General features: G+C 47.5%; 1 non-coding gene across 1 annotated transcript; it reads left to right on the top strand.

The window, feature by feature from the left end:
- Positions 1–1392: 1392 nt before the first annotated feature.
- LOC114232146 (U6 spliceosomal RNA) lies at positions 1393–1497 on the top strand. The gene has a single exon (XR_003618193.1). It is a non-coding gene; the product is annotated as a U6 spliceosomal RNA (small nuclear RNA).
- The last annotated feature ends 10552 nt before the right edge of the window (positions 1498–12049 follow it).

Raw genomic sequence — 12049 nt, forward strand, 5'->3', positions numbered from 1 at the left:
TGAAGGCAGAAGAGGAAAAGCGCCTAAGGGAAGCGTGAGTGGCAGCATGAAGGGCGGGGCTGGTTGAGAATAAAGTGGCCTGAGCCATACAGAGAAAGGTAGCCTTGTTTTTAAAATATGTGACAATCGCCTAGCCGGTGTGGCTCAGTGGTTGAGTGTCAACCTATGAACCAGGAGGTCATGGTTGGATTCCCAGTCAGGGCATATGCCTGGGTAGGCAGCATGCAGGAGGCAACTGATTGATGATTCTCTCTCATCATTGATGTTTCTATCTCTCCCTCTCTGAAATAAATAAAAATATATTGCTAAAAATGTGACAATCATCATTATGGGTTCGAGGGGTACTAAAAGCCAGAATCTACCTCCTACACTAGCCCATGCCATGCTTCCGATTCCTATCCTCTTTTGGACAAGGGCATCTGCTCCCAGGTGGTTTCTATGAAAAGCACAGCTTGCCTGGGAACACATCAATCAGTACCTATCTGTAAGATTAGCAGCCACACCATCTGTGATTTCAGGGTCTCATTTTCTGAGCCTGAAATCAGACATGTGACAAGCGCACATGGAGACAAAGAAAGGGTCTGTTTGGAATCTGAGCTGCCTTAGAAAATTGCCTTGTATAGATGCTGTGGCTGTAGAATGGCTGAGCCCAAGAGATCAGGAATTCTGTTTGGAGGGAGTCTGAGAAACCCGCTTTTCACCTCCTTTTGATGCATTGCTGGGCAAAGAGCATTCAGTAGAGAGCAAAGAGTACCCAAACAGTAGTAAGAAGGAACCAAAAGTCAAATGAGAGCAGCAGAAGAAAAGAGGAACTAGAGACTAGCAGGCAATCCTGAAAAAAAAAAAGAAAAAGAAAACAGGCAAAAAGTCCCACCTCCACCCCTACGAACTTGACTTCTCTGTCATTATTTTCTCACCTGGCTTTGCCTGAAGGGACTCTTCTAGATCAGCCTGCATTAGAGGCAGCGGCCTGGGGCCGTGGAGAGGGTTGAGACACCTTGACGCTTCCCATTCCTACCCTCTGCATCTCTTCTTCAAAGAGACAGAGGGTTCCTGCCCCCAAGCAGTGGGGACTGCTCACTCTGAGAAGGAGCTCGGGGATGTAGGTTCCCATGGGGTGGACAGGGCCATCTGAGAGCAGTTCCTGACATTCAGCTGTGCAAAGAGGGAACCTCTCTGCTTCTGTACATTTGACTATTTTAGATAGTTTCCATTCTCTAGGGCTCTTCTCCTGACTCAGCTTCTCCATTCTTACAGGTCAAATGCTGCCATTCATTCCTCTAGGGGTCCTACTGCACTTGATTTTTGCCTCTTTTTCACCTTGTATTACTTATGTATAGAAATCTCGCCTTTCCTCCTCCAACTTTATTGCTAATATGAAAAGGGTAGACTGCTTGCTTCGGAAATACATATACTAAACTTGGAACAACAAAGAGAAAATTGGCATGGACCCTGCACAAAGGGGACACGCAAATTCGCGAAGCGTTCCATATTTTTTCTCACTTATATGTGGAATGTAATGGACAAAATAAACTGATGAACAAAATAGAAACAGAGGCATGGATATGTAGAACATACTGACAGCTGTCAGAGGTTGGGGGTAGGGGGGACTGGATGAAAGAAGGTGAAGAGAGTAGCAAAAGAGCACATATGCATAACCCATAGACACAGACAGCAGTGTGGTGAAGGCCAGGGGAGGGGAGAACAGGGGCTGGGTGTAGGTGAAAAAAATGAGGAACATCTGCAAAGTGTCAACAATTTAAAAGAAAAGAAAAGGGTAGAATCCCATCTATGTAGTATTAGCCACATAATTTGTCAGTATCCTATATAATAAAAGCTTAATGTGCTAAGTGTCTGGTTGTCCAGTCATCCGTTCAACCAATCAAAGTGTAATGTGCTAATGATATGCTAAGGCAGCTCAACCACTCGCTATGACATGCACTGATCACCAGGGGGCAGACGCTCCAGCCGGTAGGTTAGCTTGCTGCTGGAGTCTGGCCTATTGGGACTGAATGAGATGGGCTGGACACACCCTGGAGCCCTCCTGCATCCCTCCCCAGCCCCAATTGTGCACTGGTGGGGGTCCCTCGGCCTGGCCTGTGCCCTCTCACAATCTGGGCTGAGGGACACACACACACCCCAGTGCACGAATTTTGTGCACCAGTCCTCTAGTATATAATAATTTGGTTTGGGTTGTCCAAACCTTTACAGGGGACTATATTAGATTATCATTAACAAATAGGTAATAGAGAAAGCTGCACTGTTTTGGGGTTACCCAAGGTGCTTATGTCTGTCTTATGGATATTAGATATAAGGCCACGTGGATCAGAAATTCCTTGGTAAAGTCTGATTTTTTTCATTCTCCTTTTAAAGTCAAACAATTGCACTAAACTAAGTCAAACTAAAAGGACCTCAGAAATCATCCAGGTGAGTACCCCCTCCCCCATTTTACAGACAAGATTGCATCGTTTCGACATAGTCACCCCTTCAGCTAGGACTGTTACGAAGCAACAAGTATAGCGACAGTCCTGGGCCCTCTTGCCTACCCGTGCCCTCACAGGGTTCGATGAGTAGAGCCCGGGCCACATTGGGGCATGGCAGCGCGCCCGCTTCTCATCAAACCCTTCCTCTCCACTTCGCTCCTCCCGGACAAAGCCTGGGCAAGTGCTCCTTCCACTCTTGCAGACGTGGATGTTCTTCCTTCTCTATCCAAATTAGTCATTTTAAGAAAAGGGGAAAGGAAACCACTGGTCACCCCTGGGATTAGTCACAGACACATGAGTTCAGTGTGGAACCGAATCACAGTCCGTGCCTTGCTCAAGCTCCTTTCTTCGCAGCTGGATGGGAAGGGGAGTTCATCAGTGTCCACCCTAGAAGCACTCAGCAGGCAGGTGATCAGGGAGAGGAGAGCTGCCCACTCCGCAGGCCGCCTTGAAGCACCGAGTGACTGCTCTGAAGGTTGAAACCAATGACGGACACCGGTGGGGACAGGCACGGGGAGACTTGCAGAACTGTTACTGCAGCAAATACGGCCAAAGTCACGTGTGCAGGTCCAGACCGGCCTTGGGTGCGGAGATACACATCCCAGTTGCAGGAGCAGATACTTTCCGTTCCGGCCCTGTCACTGCGGGTGGACAGCGAGCTTCTCTTCTGCTTGTTCGTAGAAGGAAACCCAGGGTGTCTAATGAGAAAGGCTTGACCGGCCAGCACCTTTGCTCCCCCTCCATTGTTTTCTCAGATTCCCACAGAGAGAGACTGGGAGAAGGGGGGGGGGGCGATGCCCATTTGGGAGTTAGGACACTGAGGCACAGAAGGGTGTAGTGACATCCCCAAGTCTAGGCAGCTGGTTAGGGCAGCTCAGGGACTCAAAGCCAGGCCTCTGCCTCGCTGGTAGGAGTCTTCCTCAACCCTGCGAACCAGCTATGGCAACCTCAGTGGGTCCTCCAGAAGCCCAGAGGGCCTTCCACCCAACAGTGTCTCCTAGCAACAGCAACACAAGCTCCTCCCCCCCCCCACGCCTCTCTCTCTCTCTCTCTCTCTCTCTCTCACACACACACACACACACACACACACACACACACACACACGGTCTCAGCTGAGATGAGGTGCGGGGCGGGGGGTGGGGGGCTCTCTCCTGGTGGCTAAGAGTCTCCTCTTGATGCCTCTGGGTCTCACTTTTCTCCTGTTCAGCTTCTGGCGGCCACCCCAATACTATGCCCCACGGTTATTCTCCTTTCCCTTAAAACTCTGGCCCAAGCTGGGCCAACAAGTCCTCTTGTTTCTTTCTTTTTAAATCAAATCTTAATTGTTGAAAGTTTACACATGTCCCTTTTCCCCCCGTTGACCCCTTCTAGCCCCACCCCAGGCCTTCACCACCCTATTGTCGGTGTCCTGGGTTATGCATATATGCACGTAAGTTCTTTGGTTGATCTCTCCCACCTGCCCACCCTCCCCCGCCCTCCCTCTGAGATTCTGCAGTCTGTTCTATGCTTCTATGTCTCTGGATCACAAGCCCTTTTCTTCTTTCCCAAAAGCAGAGGAGAGACAGCCAGACGTTTCCGCACGGGGTAGTTCTGAACAGTGGCCAGAGAATTGTGACCAACAGTAAAAACAGTACCCCCCCCGCCCCCCCCCCCCCGCCCGCCACCTTCTCACAGGAGATGTTTCTGATGCTGAGACCTACAGACTCGCCCCAGAAGTCAGGGCCTCCTCCCAGCCTCCACTGTGGCTGGCATGATGGCGATTCCTCTGCCTCCATTTCCTCATCTGTAAAATGGGGATTAAACCTGCTTTGGGGGTCACTGTGAGAATTACGCAAGGTTCTGTGTAGAAGGCACTTAGCGTACCGCCTGGCACATATTGAGTGCTCCAGTCATGGCTTCTGAAATCTCAGTATTCCACCCCATAGTTATGAGGCTCTAGGATCGACAGTGCGTGGTGACCAGGGAGGCATTCGCTATAATTTCTCTTTCTTTCTCTTCCCTCCAATCACCTTCAGGCCAGCATTTGGGGTGGGGCACAAAGAAGGGTATACACCGTGTCCTCACTGCAAATTGGCCTTTAAAGACAGTCCCACTGGGAGGGCAGTGTCCCTGGGGATGCAGAAGGAGCCCTCCCTGGAAGGTGTGCCCAGGGAGCTTCTTAGGAGCTTTTGTCAGACGTGGGGTGGGGGGCAGGGGCAGGGAGCAGGAGGTTTCCTGAACCTGAGGGGCTGTGAGGAAGGGGACAAGGGGACAGCCTCTCCATCTCCCCACCCCTGTGTGTGCAGACATCACCCGGAGCAGAGTTTAGGTGACAGGAAAGGCAGAGACACATGACCCAGCTTCCTTTGTTCTGAGAAGTGCAGAATCGGAATCACAGCCAGAGCTCTGTAATTCAGATTTTATATCGAGATAAGAAAAGTCACACTACAACAGTCATCTCTAAGTTTTAGTAGAAGTCACTTCTTGTTGAGCAAATGTTTCAATTCTAGCTGCCTGCTAACAAATTGTAGGCCCCTGAAAAGTGGGTTTTATGGGGAGAAGATCAACTCAGCATCCCTGGCACAGACCAGATGTAGACGGAGGTTCGTTGAAGGGAAACCTGTCCAAGGTCACTCGGCTGGTCAGTGCTGGGTTCCAGAGACCGGGCTCCTGGGGGCTCACCTGCACCCCCGGTACTGACTGGATCCCCTGTGCTGTGCTTTACATCTCTGTGATTATTCTTATAACTGACAATTTGTACTTCTCAATCCCTCTGACCTAAAGGATTGTAACAACTCTGGATAGTTCCAGGTGGGCACTAGACTTATCAGGTGATCACTTCAGGTATATAGATGTCTAATCCAGGCGTCCCCACACTACGGCCCGCGGGCCACATGAGGGTGTTTTTGCCGTTTTGTTTTTTTACTTCAAAATAAGATATGTGCAGTGTGCATAGGAATTTGTTTATAGTTTTTTTTTAAACTATAGTCCGGCCCTCCAACGGTCTGAGGGACAGTGAACTGGCCCCCTGTTTAAAAAGTTTGAGGACCCCTGGTCTAATCGCTATGTTGTACACCTGAAAACTAATATATTGTATATCGACTGTAACTGAAAAACAAAATTTTTAAAAAATCTAAAGGAAAAAAATTAAAAACCAAACATCCCGAGCACCCTCAGAATCGCCCGGAGGACTTGTTAAACAGGCCCTGACCCAGGAAGTCTGAGACAGGGCCCAAGAATCTGCATGTCTAACAAGTTCCCCGGTGAAGCTGATGCGGCTGGTTCAGCGACCACAGTTTGAGAACACCTGCTTTAGGGCAACAGCACGGATCACATCAACCTCAGCCACGAGACACCAGGGAGGGGAGTCCTTAAGAACAACTCATAGCTCTAGCCGGTTTGGCTCAGTGGATAGATCGTCGGACTGCGGACTGAAGGGTCCCAGGTTCGATTCCGGTCAAGGGCATGTACCTTGGTTGCGGGCACATCCCCAGTAGGGGGTGTGCAGGAGGCAGCTGATCAATGTTTCTCTCTCGTCGATGTTTCTAACTCTCTATCCCTCTCCCTTCCTGTCTGTAAAAATCAATAAAATATATTTTTTTTAAAAAAAAAAAAGAACAACTCATAAAGAGGTTGTTAGTTTCCCTTTGCACCGGCACAACGACTGGTCAAGCAGATGTAATCTTCAGAGACAATGAGAAGGTTTCTGCTTGGTCCAGATCCAACCACACCCTCCGAGCAGCTGAGGACCAAGGTTCCCTGGCCTCCCAGAGCTGGTTGCCTGGTCCCCGAGGGCCTTTCCTGTGCCTGGAAAGGGAAAGTCTGGGAAAAGGAGAAATCACCGCTGGCAATGCGGCCACAGCCCTCTCACCCCACCTCTTCAGGGGACCTGGGCAACCATGGAAGCCTGATTGCAGCTAATGGCCATTAACACAGCTGGGCCTCGGATGACCTCAGAAAGCTCTTTCTCTGACGTTTAGCTGGTTTCCTACAACCTCAACAGTAGGGAACAGAGGTGAAAACAAACGTTTCTAAGCATCCCCTGCTGGCTGCCCCTGCCAGCAATTGGAAGGATTTCTGCAGAATTGAGAGTTTTGGCCACCAGCATGGATATGGTCTGTGATCCCAATCCACAGGCTAAATATAAAAACACAGGCTAATTACTGCAGTGCCCCGTCGCAATTAAAGCCACATGAGTGAGTGCACTCTGCAAATGATGCAGCGAAACGCAGCCGCTGGCAGTAAGACCAGCTCGGTGCATGATAATCTGAAACGAAACCAGGGCTTTAAAGCTTGAGGCTTTGAGAAATATGCCGTGGCATTTTTTTAGAAACAATCTTGTGAAGTGATTGCCACCCAACTAGACCAAAATGGCATAAGATGCTGTTAGATGATGTTGGAAGGTGTGGATGTTTGGAAAGAAGGTAAGAGTGTGGATTTTGGAGTCAGCCCTGTACCAGCTCTGTCATTTACCAGCAGGGACCGTGGGCATATGGCCCAATTCCCACATCCAAACCACCACCAAAAGATGTCCCAAATCTGTCCACTTCTCTCATCTCCATTGTCTCCCACCACAAGCCAGCCACCATCATCTCTAGTCTGGATGACTGCAATAACCTGCTAACCAGTGTCCCTGCCTCCATAGTTACCACCCAACAATCTATTCTCCACTCCGCAGTCAGAGTGATTTTTGTTTCTTTCATTGTGGTAAAGCATGCATGACATCAAATTTTCCATCTTCACCATTTTTAAGTAGTATCCAGTATATTCACATTGTTGTACAACTGATCTCTAGAACTTTTTCATCTTGCAAAACTAGATCTCTGTGCCCATTCAACAATTCCACATTTCCCACTCCCCCCAGCACTTAGCAACCACAGTATTTTGAAGCTTAAGACTTTAAGGAATATATAAGTCATGGCAATGCTTTAGAAGACCTGTTATGGTTGTTTTCTTCATTTCCTTTTTCACCATTTGAAGCTATTTTGTTCATTTGTTGTTTATGAATTATCCACAGAATAAAAAAATAATTTATCAGCCAAATCAGGACAATTTTGAAAAGGAAAGGGCATGCTAAAAATCATGAACAGGTGTTAATGATCCCAGACAAACCAGGGACTTCTGGTAACCCTAATCATAGGTGTCCTGCATGAGGACATGAGCTCCATGGTCTGTTTTGCTCATAGTACATCCCCAGCACCTACAACAGTACCCAGCACACAGTAGGTGTAAATATTTCTCTCTTTTCCGCATCCAGCGCGGCTAGAGAGTGGTCTGGTTCCTGAGTAGGGGCTGCTGGGGATTGAGAAAATGAAAGAAAGAGACAGACACTGAGATGGAAGGGAAAAGCTGGGGCCAGGTGGGACCACTGTCCTCTGACAGGGACAGGGACAGGGACAGTGACACCGAGCCAATACAACCTGTTTATTTTATACAGCAAAAAACAGGAAGTTTTACTAAAAGTCAAGACAAAGGAGATTATGTGCATTCTTGGGTGGGCCCCAGTTGTATTCATTCCTGGTGCTTGGCTGGATTTAAATAACAAAACCCACTCCCTGGCACCTGGGTTGAAGGTCAAGCTGACAACACTCCTGCCTCTGGCAAATCGTGTTTCCAGGACGTGGCTTTGCCAACGCCACTGGATTCAGCTGACAATAACTAAAGAAATGCCCATGTGCCGGCCCAGGCGCTCTCTACAGTAGGTGCTCAGCACATACTGCTGACTGAATGTCAAGCTTTCTGACCTCAGGTACCTCAACTATGAAAATGGGTGTGGTGACGGACTGCCTGGAGACTGTTGTGAGAAACAAATGATATCGCTCATGTGCTATCAGATCCCTAATAAAATGCTTATTTCCTCCTGTGCTATTTCCATAGAAAAGTAAAGTTTTAGAACTAAAGAGACTTCAGTCCCTGGAAGGGGAACCCAGAACTGGAGGTGATGGTCTGGTGCGGTGTCTCGGAATCCTGGCTGAGCGTGAGGCTCACTGGAACGTGCTTATAAACCACCCATGTGGTTTATACATCGTGACATTCAACACTCACAAAACCCTATGAAGTGATAATAACTGTTGTTTATTGGTCACTTACCATGTGCCAAGAACTTGACATTCATTTACTGCCGATCCTCACAAATCCCCTCCCTTCCTCAGGGTCCCCTCAGGGCCCAAAACCCAAGTCAGAGTTCACTATCCACCACTGGTCCTCCCAGTAAACATGGTCACTATTCCAATTTCACAACTGGGTAAACTGAGGCATGAAGGGATGCCTGCTCCAAGCCGAGTGAAATGAAGGCTCCAGAGGTAAAGCTCAGGCAGGTGGATGGTTTTTAAAGTTTCTTGGGGGATTCTGAGGCACAGAGAGTGCTGAGACTCCCAAATCAGGTCAAACCCACTAATTTCAGATGAGGAATCAGGCTCAGAGAGGAGACCTGCCCACGATTGCTCACTCCACGTGGCAGAAACTGCCCTGGACCCCAGGTTTCCTGGCTCTTAGTCGGTTCTCTGTCCACTCTATCAATCTGCTTCTTGCCAGCGAGTGTAGCTGTCCAGTCTTGGAATGCTCCTGAGGATGCCTATGAGAGAACCTGAGCTTGCTAATGAGCCCCAGTCTTCATCTGCAGGATCAATGCACCAAGTTCAAAGACAGGATGAGTTCTTTGTCAGATCACCCTGATCATCGTGCCCCCCTCAAGGCAGTCATCATGGGCACTGTGGTGGTCAGTCTCCATCTGCCTCTCTAATTCACTCTCCAACCTCAACGCCTTCTTAGTGACCAGGGGGGTGACCTCCAAGCAGTGAGTCACCCAGGCTCCTCTGGATTCTAATTCGGTTCAGCCAATGAGTGGCACCACCAGATCAGATGACAATAGGAGAGCCGAAGCTAACCTCAGTGGAGTCTGTGAGGATAACTTGAGCAAATGAATTCCACGCCTCTAGCTATTTCACATGCATAATAAATATCCTTCCTTTCTGACATACATGGGCAAAAATCTGCCCAGTGCTTGGGGGAGAGAATGGAGATTACCCTATATTTATAGCAAAGGACTGACACAAACGTATCATTTAGTTAAACAGAACAGCAAAAAAAAAAAAAAACCCACCAAAGTAAAAATCAGCTCTGTTCTCGGTTTGTTGTTCTTGTTAATTACTCCTTTGTTCTCTGGTCCCAGCCCAGATTCATTTTTCTTTTCCTAATCTGTTTCTAAACAACACTCAGAGCTTCCTACAGTGTCTTGTGGGACTTTCAAAAGGGTGACGTTTCTCCCACCCTCCAGTTCATAGGGGGAATGAACTGGAGCTGGACTCCAAGGAAAAGCAACGTGTTCACGAAAGCTTGATCGGCAGCCTGGGTTAGCCTTTGAAAGCGTGGTGGCCTCCTCTTAGAAATGCCTGGAACTGCCTCAGACCACCCGATTGGGTTCTCTGACTGCAGTCCACAATGCAACTCAGCTACATGCTCCCAGCAGGGAGCGCACAGGCTGGACTGCTCCGGGGTCAACTCCCCACTGGTGTGTGTAGTTGGGCAGGTCAGGGAATCCCTTCATGCCTCAGTTTACCCAGTTGTGAAATTGGAATAGTGACCGTGTTTACTGGGAGGACCAGTGGTGGATAGTGAACTCTGACTTGGGTTTTGGGCCCTGAGGGGACCCTGAGGAAGGGAGGGGATTTGTGAGGATCGGCAGTAATGAATGTCAAGTTCTTGGCACATGGTAGGTGACCAATAAACAACAGTTATTGTCACTTCATAGGGTTTTGTGAGTGTTGAATGTCACGATGTATAAAAATAACCAGTTCATGCTAGGCACATAATAAAGGCTTAAAAAATGATACAATATGTTGGAAAACAGGCCTAAGAATAACTGTGAAGAAAGCTTAAAAGTAATGCACTCCACGCTGACGTTGACTTGGATTATTCTAACACCTCTGTTGCCCTTGGACATTATCCTCTGGACTCACCTTCTCCTATTCTAAAAGAACAGCTGGGCCCCTGACAGACATAGCTCAAGAGTGACGTCATGACACCTGTCAAGAAAGTTAAACTTTTTTTTTCATTATAGAAAATGTGAAGCTCTAGACATATTCCAAACCTTATTTTAAATCCCAAATTAGTTGAAAGTTGGAGTGCAAATTTGAAAGCAGTTTTGAAGCCTTGATCTCTAAATTGTTATAGTCTTTGTATTTTTTCTTGTAGATGTGGTTTCTGGAGCTATGGGCCAGGAGGCAAGAGGCTGAGGGCTTAGTCCCCGCCCTACCATTAGCTAGTTATATGGCCTTGGGGCCCTAGTTTCTCACCTGTCAAATAAGGGGGTTGGGCTAGCTTTATCAGGGCATGATTTTCCTTTTCCCAAAACGTTGACATGGTTGGGCGTAGGGCTATAACGTACAATAAAGTCTGTGTGTTAAGTGAGGTGGGATGGGGGTTAAGTCCCCGCCACATAGATCCAGGGAAGGGATCTACTGCCTGCTGAAAGGTCTTCCCCACTGAGGATGGGGAAAACTGTGTAACAAAGGGTGGGGCTGGTGACGTGTGGAGTAGGGAAGAGGTATGGGTTTGTGGTGGCAGCAAGTGGCTCTAGGGAGTGATCAACTGGAGCAAATGCTGGCGAGAAAGATTAAGAGCAATGAACCCAGGCTGGCAATGGTGATGTAGTCATTGGTGACCTTGAACCTTTCTGGGGAAGAGGTGGGAACGAAATCTAAATGAAAGGGATTTGAACAAAACTGGAACAAGAGAAATTAAAGATAATTCGACATATTTTGGAGTTTTGCTGTAGATCTAGAAAACCATTTTTAGGAATAAAAAAAAAGACAAGATATGCAAATACTTAGCATACTGCCTGTCACATTTTAAGTGCTGAAACGTGGTAGGCGATTATTATTTTTTCCTTTATTCTCTCATCTGATCTTCACCACATTCCTGAGAGGCCCAGAAGTCTTTATGAAAGTTTGAAATGAGAAAATTGAGGCAGATAAGTATGTTTACTTACTCAATGTCTCACATTTGGTTCATTGGTTTGTCCATTCATTCTACACATCTGTTGAGAGCCTGCTGTGTGCTGGGGGTGGACCTAAGAGTTGGGTCTCTTAATGGGCAGATCCATATTTTTTCCAATATCTTAGGGGAAGGTTCTTAAATTTTTAAACTGATCTTTGCTATTAAATGTGTGAGTTACAAACCATCAAGGAAACGCAACTCCCTGATTCCTCAAAGAGCTGTCCATCTAATGACTAGGTACATTGCTTTGATTTTCTCCATTTCTTTAAATGTGTAGTAGCATCTTCTACTAGCGCTATATTCATATTATATCCCTGAGCTTCTATGAATTGGGTATTAAAGTCTTAAGGGCTGACCTCCTTTCTCATGGACAAATGCCATCAGCATCTCTAAGCCCAAAATTCTAAGATTTTTTGGGCTCTGGAAACCCATCAAAAGTTGGCCACTTGGCAGAGACTCCAGAGAAAGGTTAATTAGTGATCATTCTTGGGTTCGTTTAGATACAAGAAAAGCCATCTTTGGGGAATAGGGCTGCAATTTTCAGCTCCTCAGCCATCCTTCATTGTCAAACAGGCAGGGTGTAATCAATT

This window comes from Eptesicus fuscus, chromosome 19 (assembly GCF_027574615.1).
Source record: "Eptesicus fuscus isolate TK198812 chromosome 19, DD_ASM_mEF_20220401, whole genome shotgun sequence".
In the NCBI taxonomy this organism is placed as follows: Eukaryota; Metazoa; Chordata; class Mammalia; order Chiroptera; family Vespertilionidae; genus Eptesicus; species Eptesicus fuscus.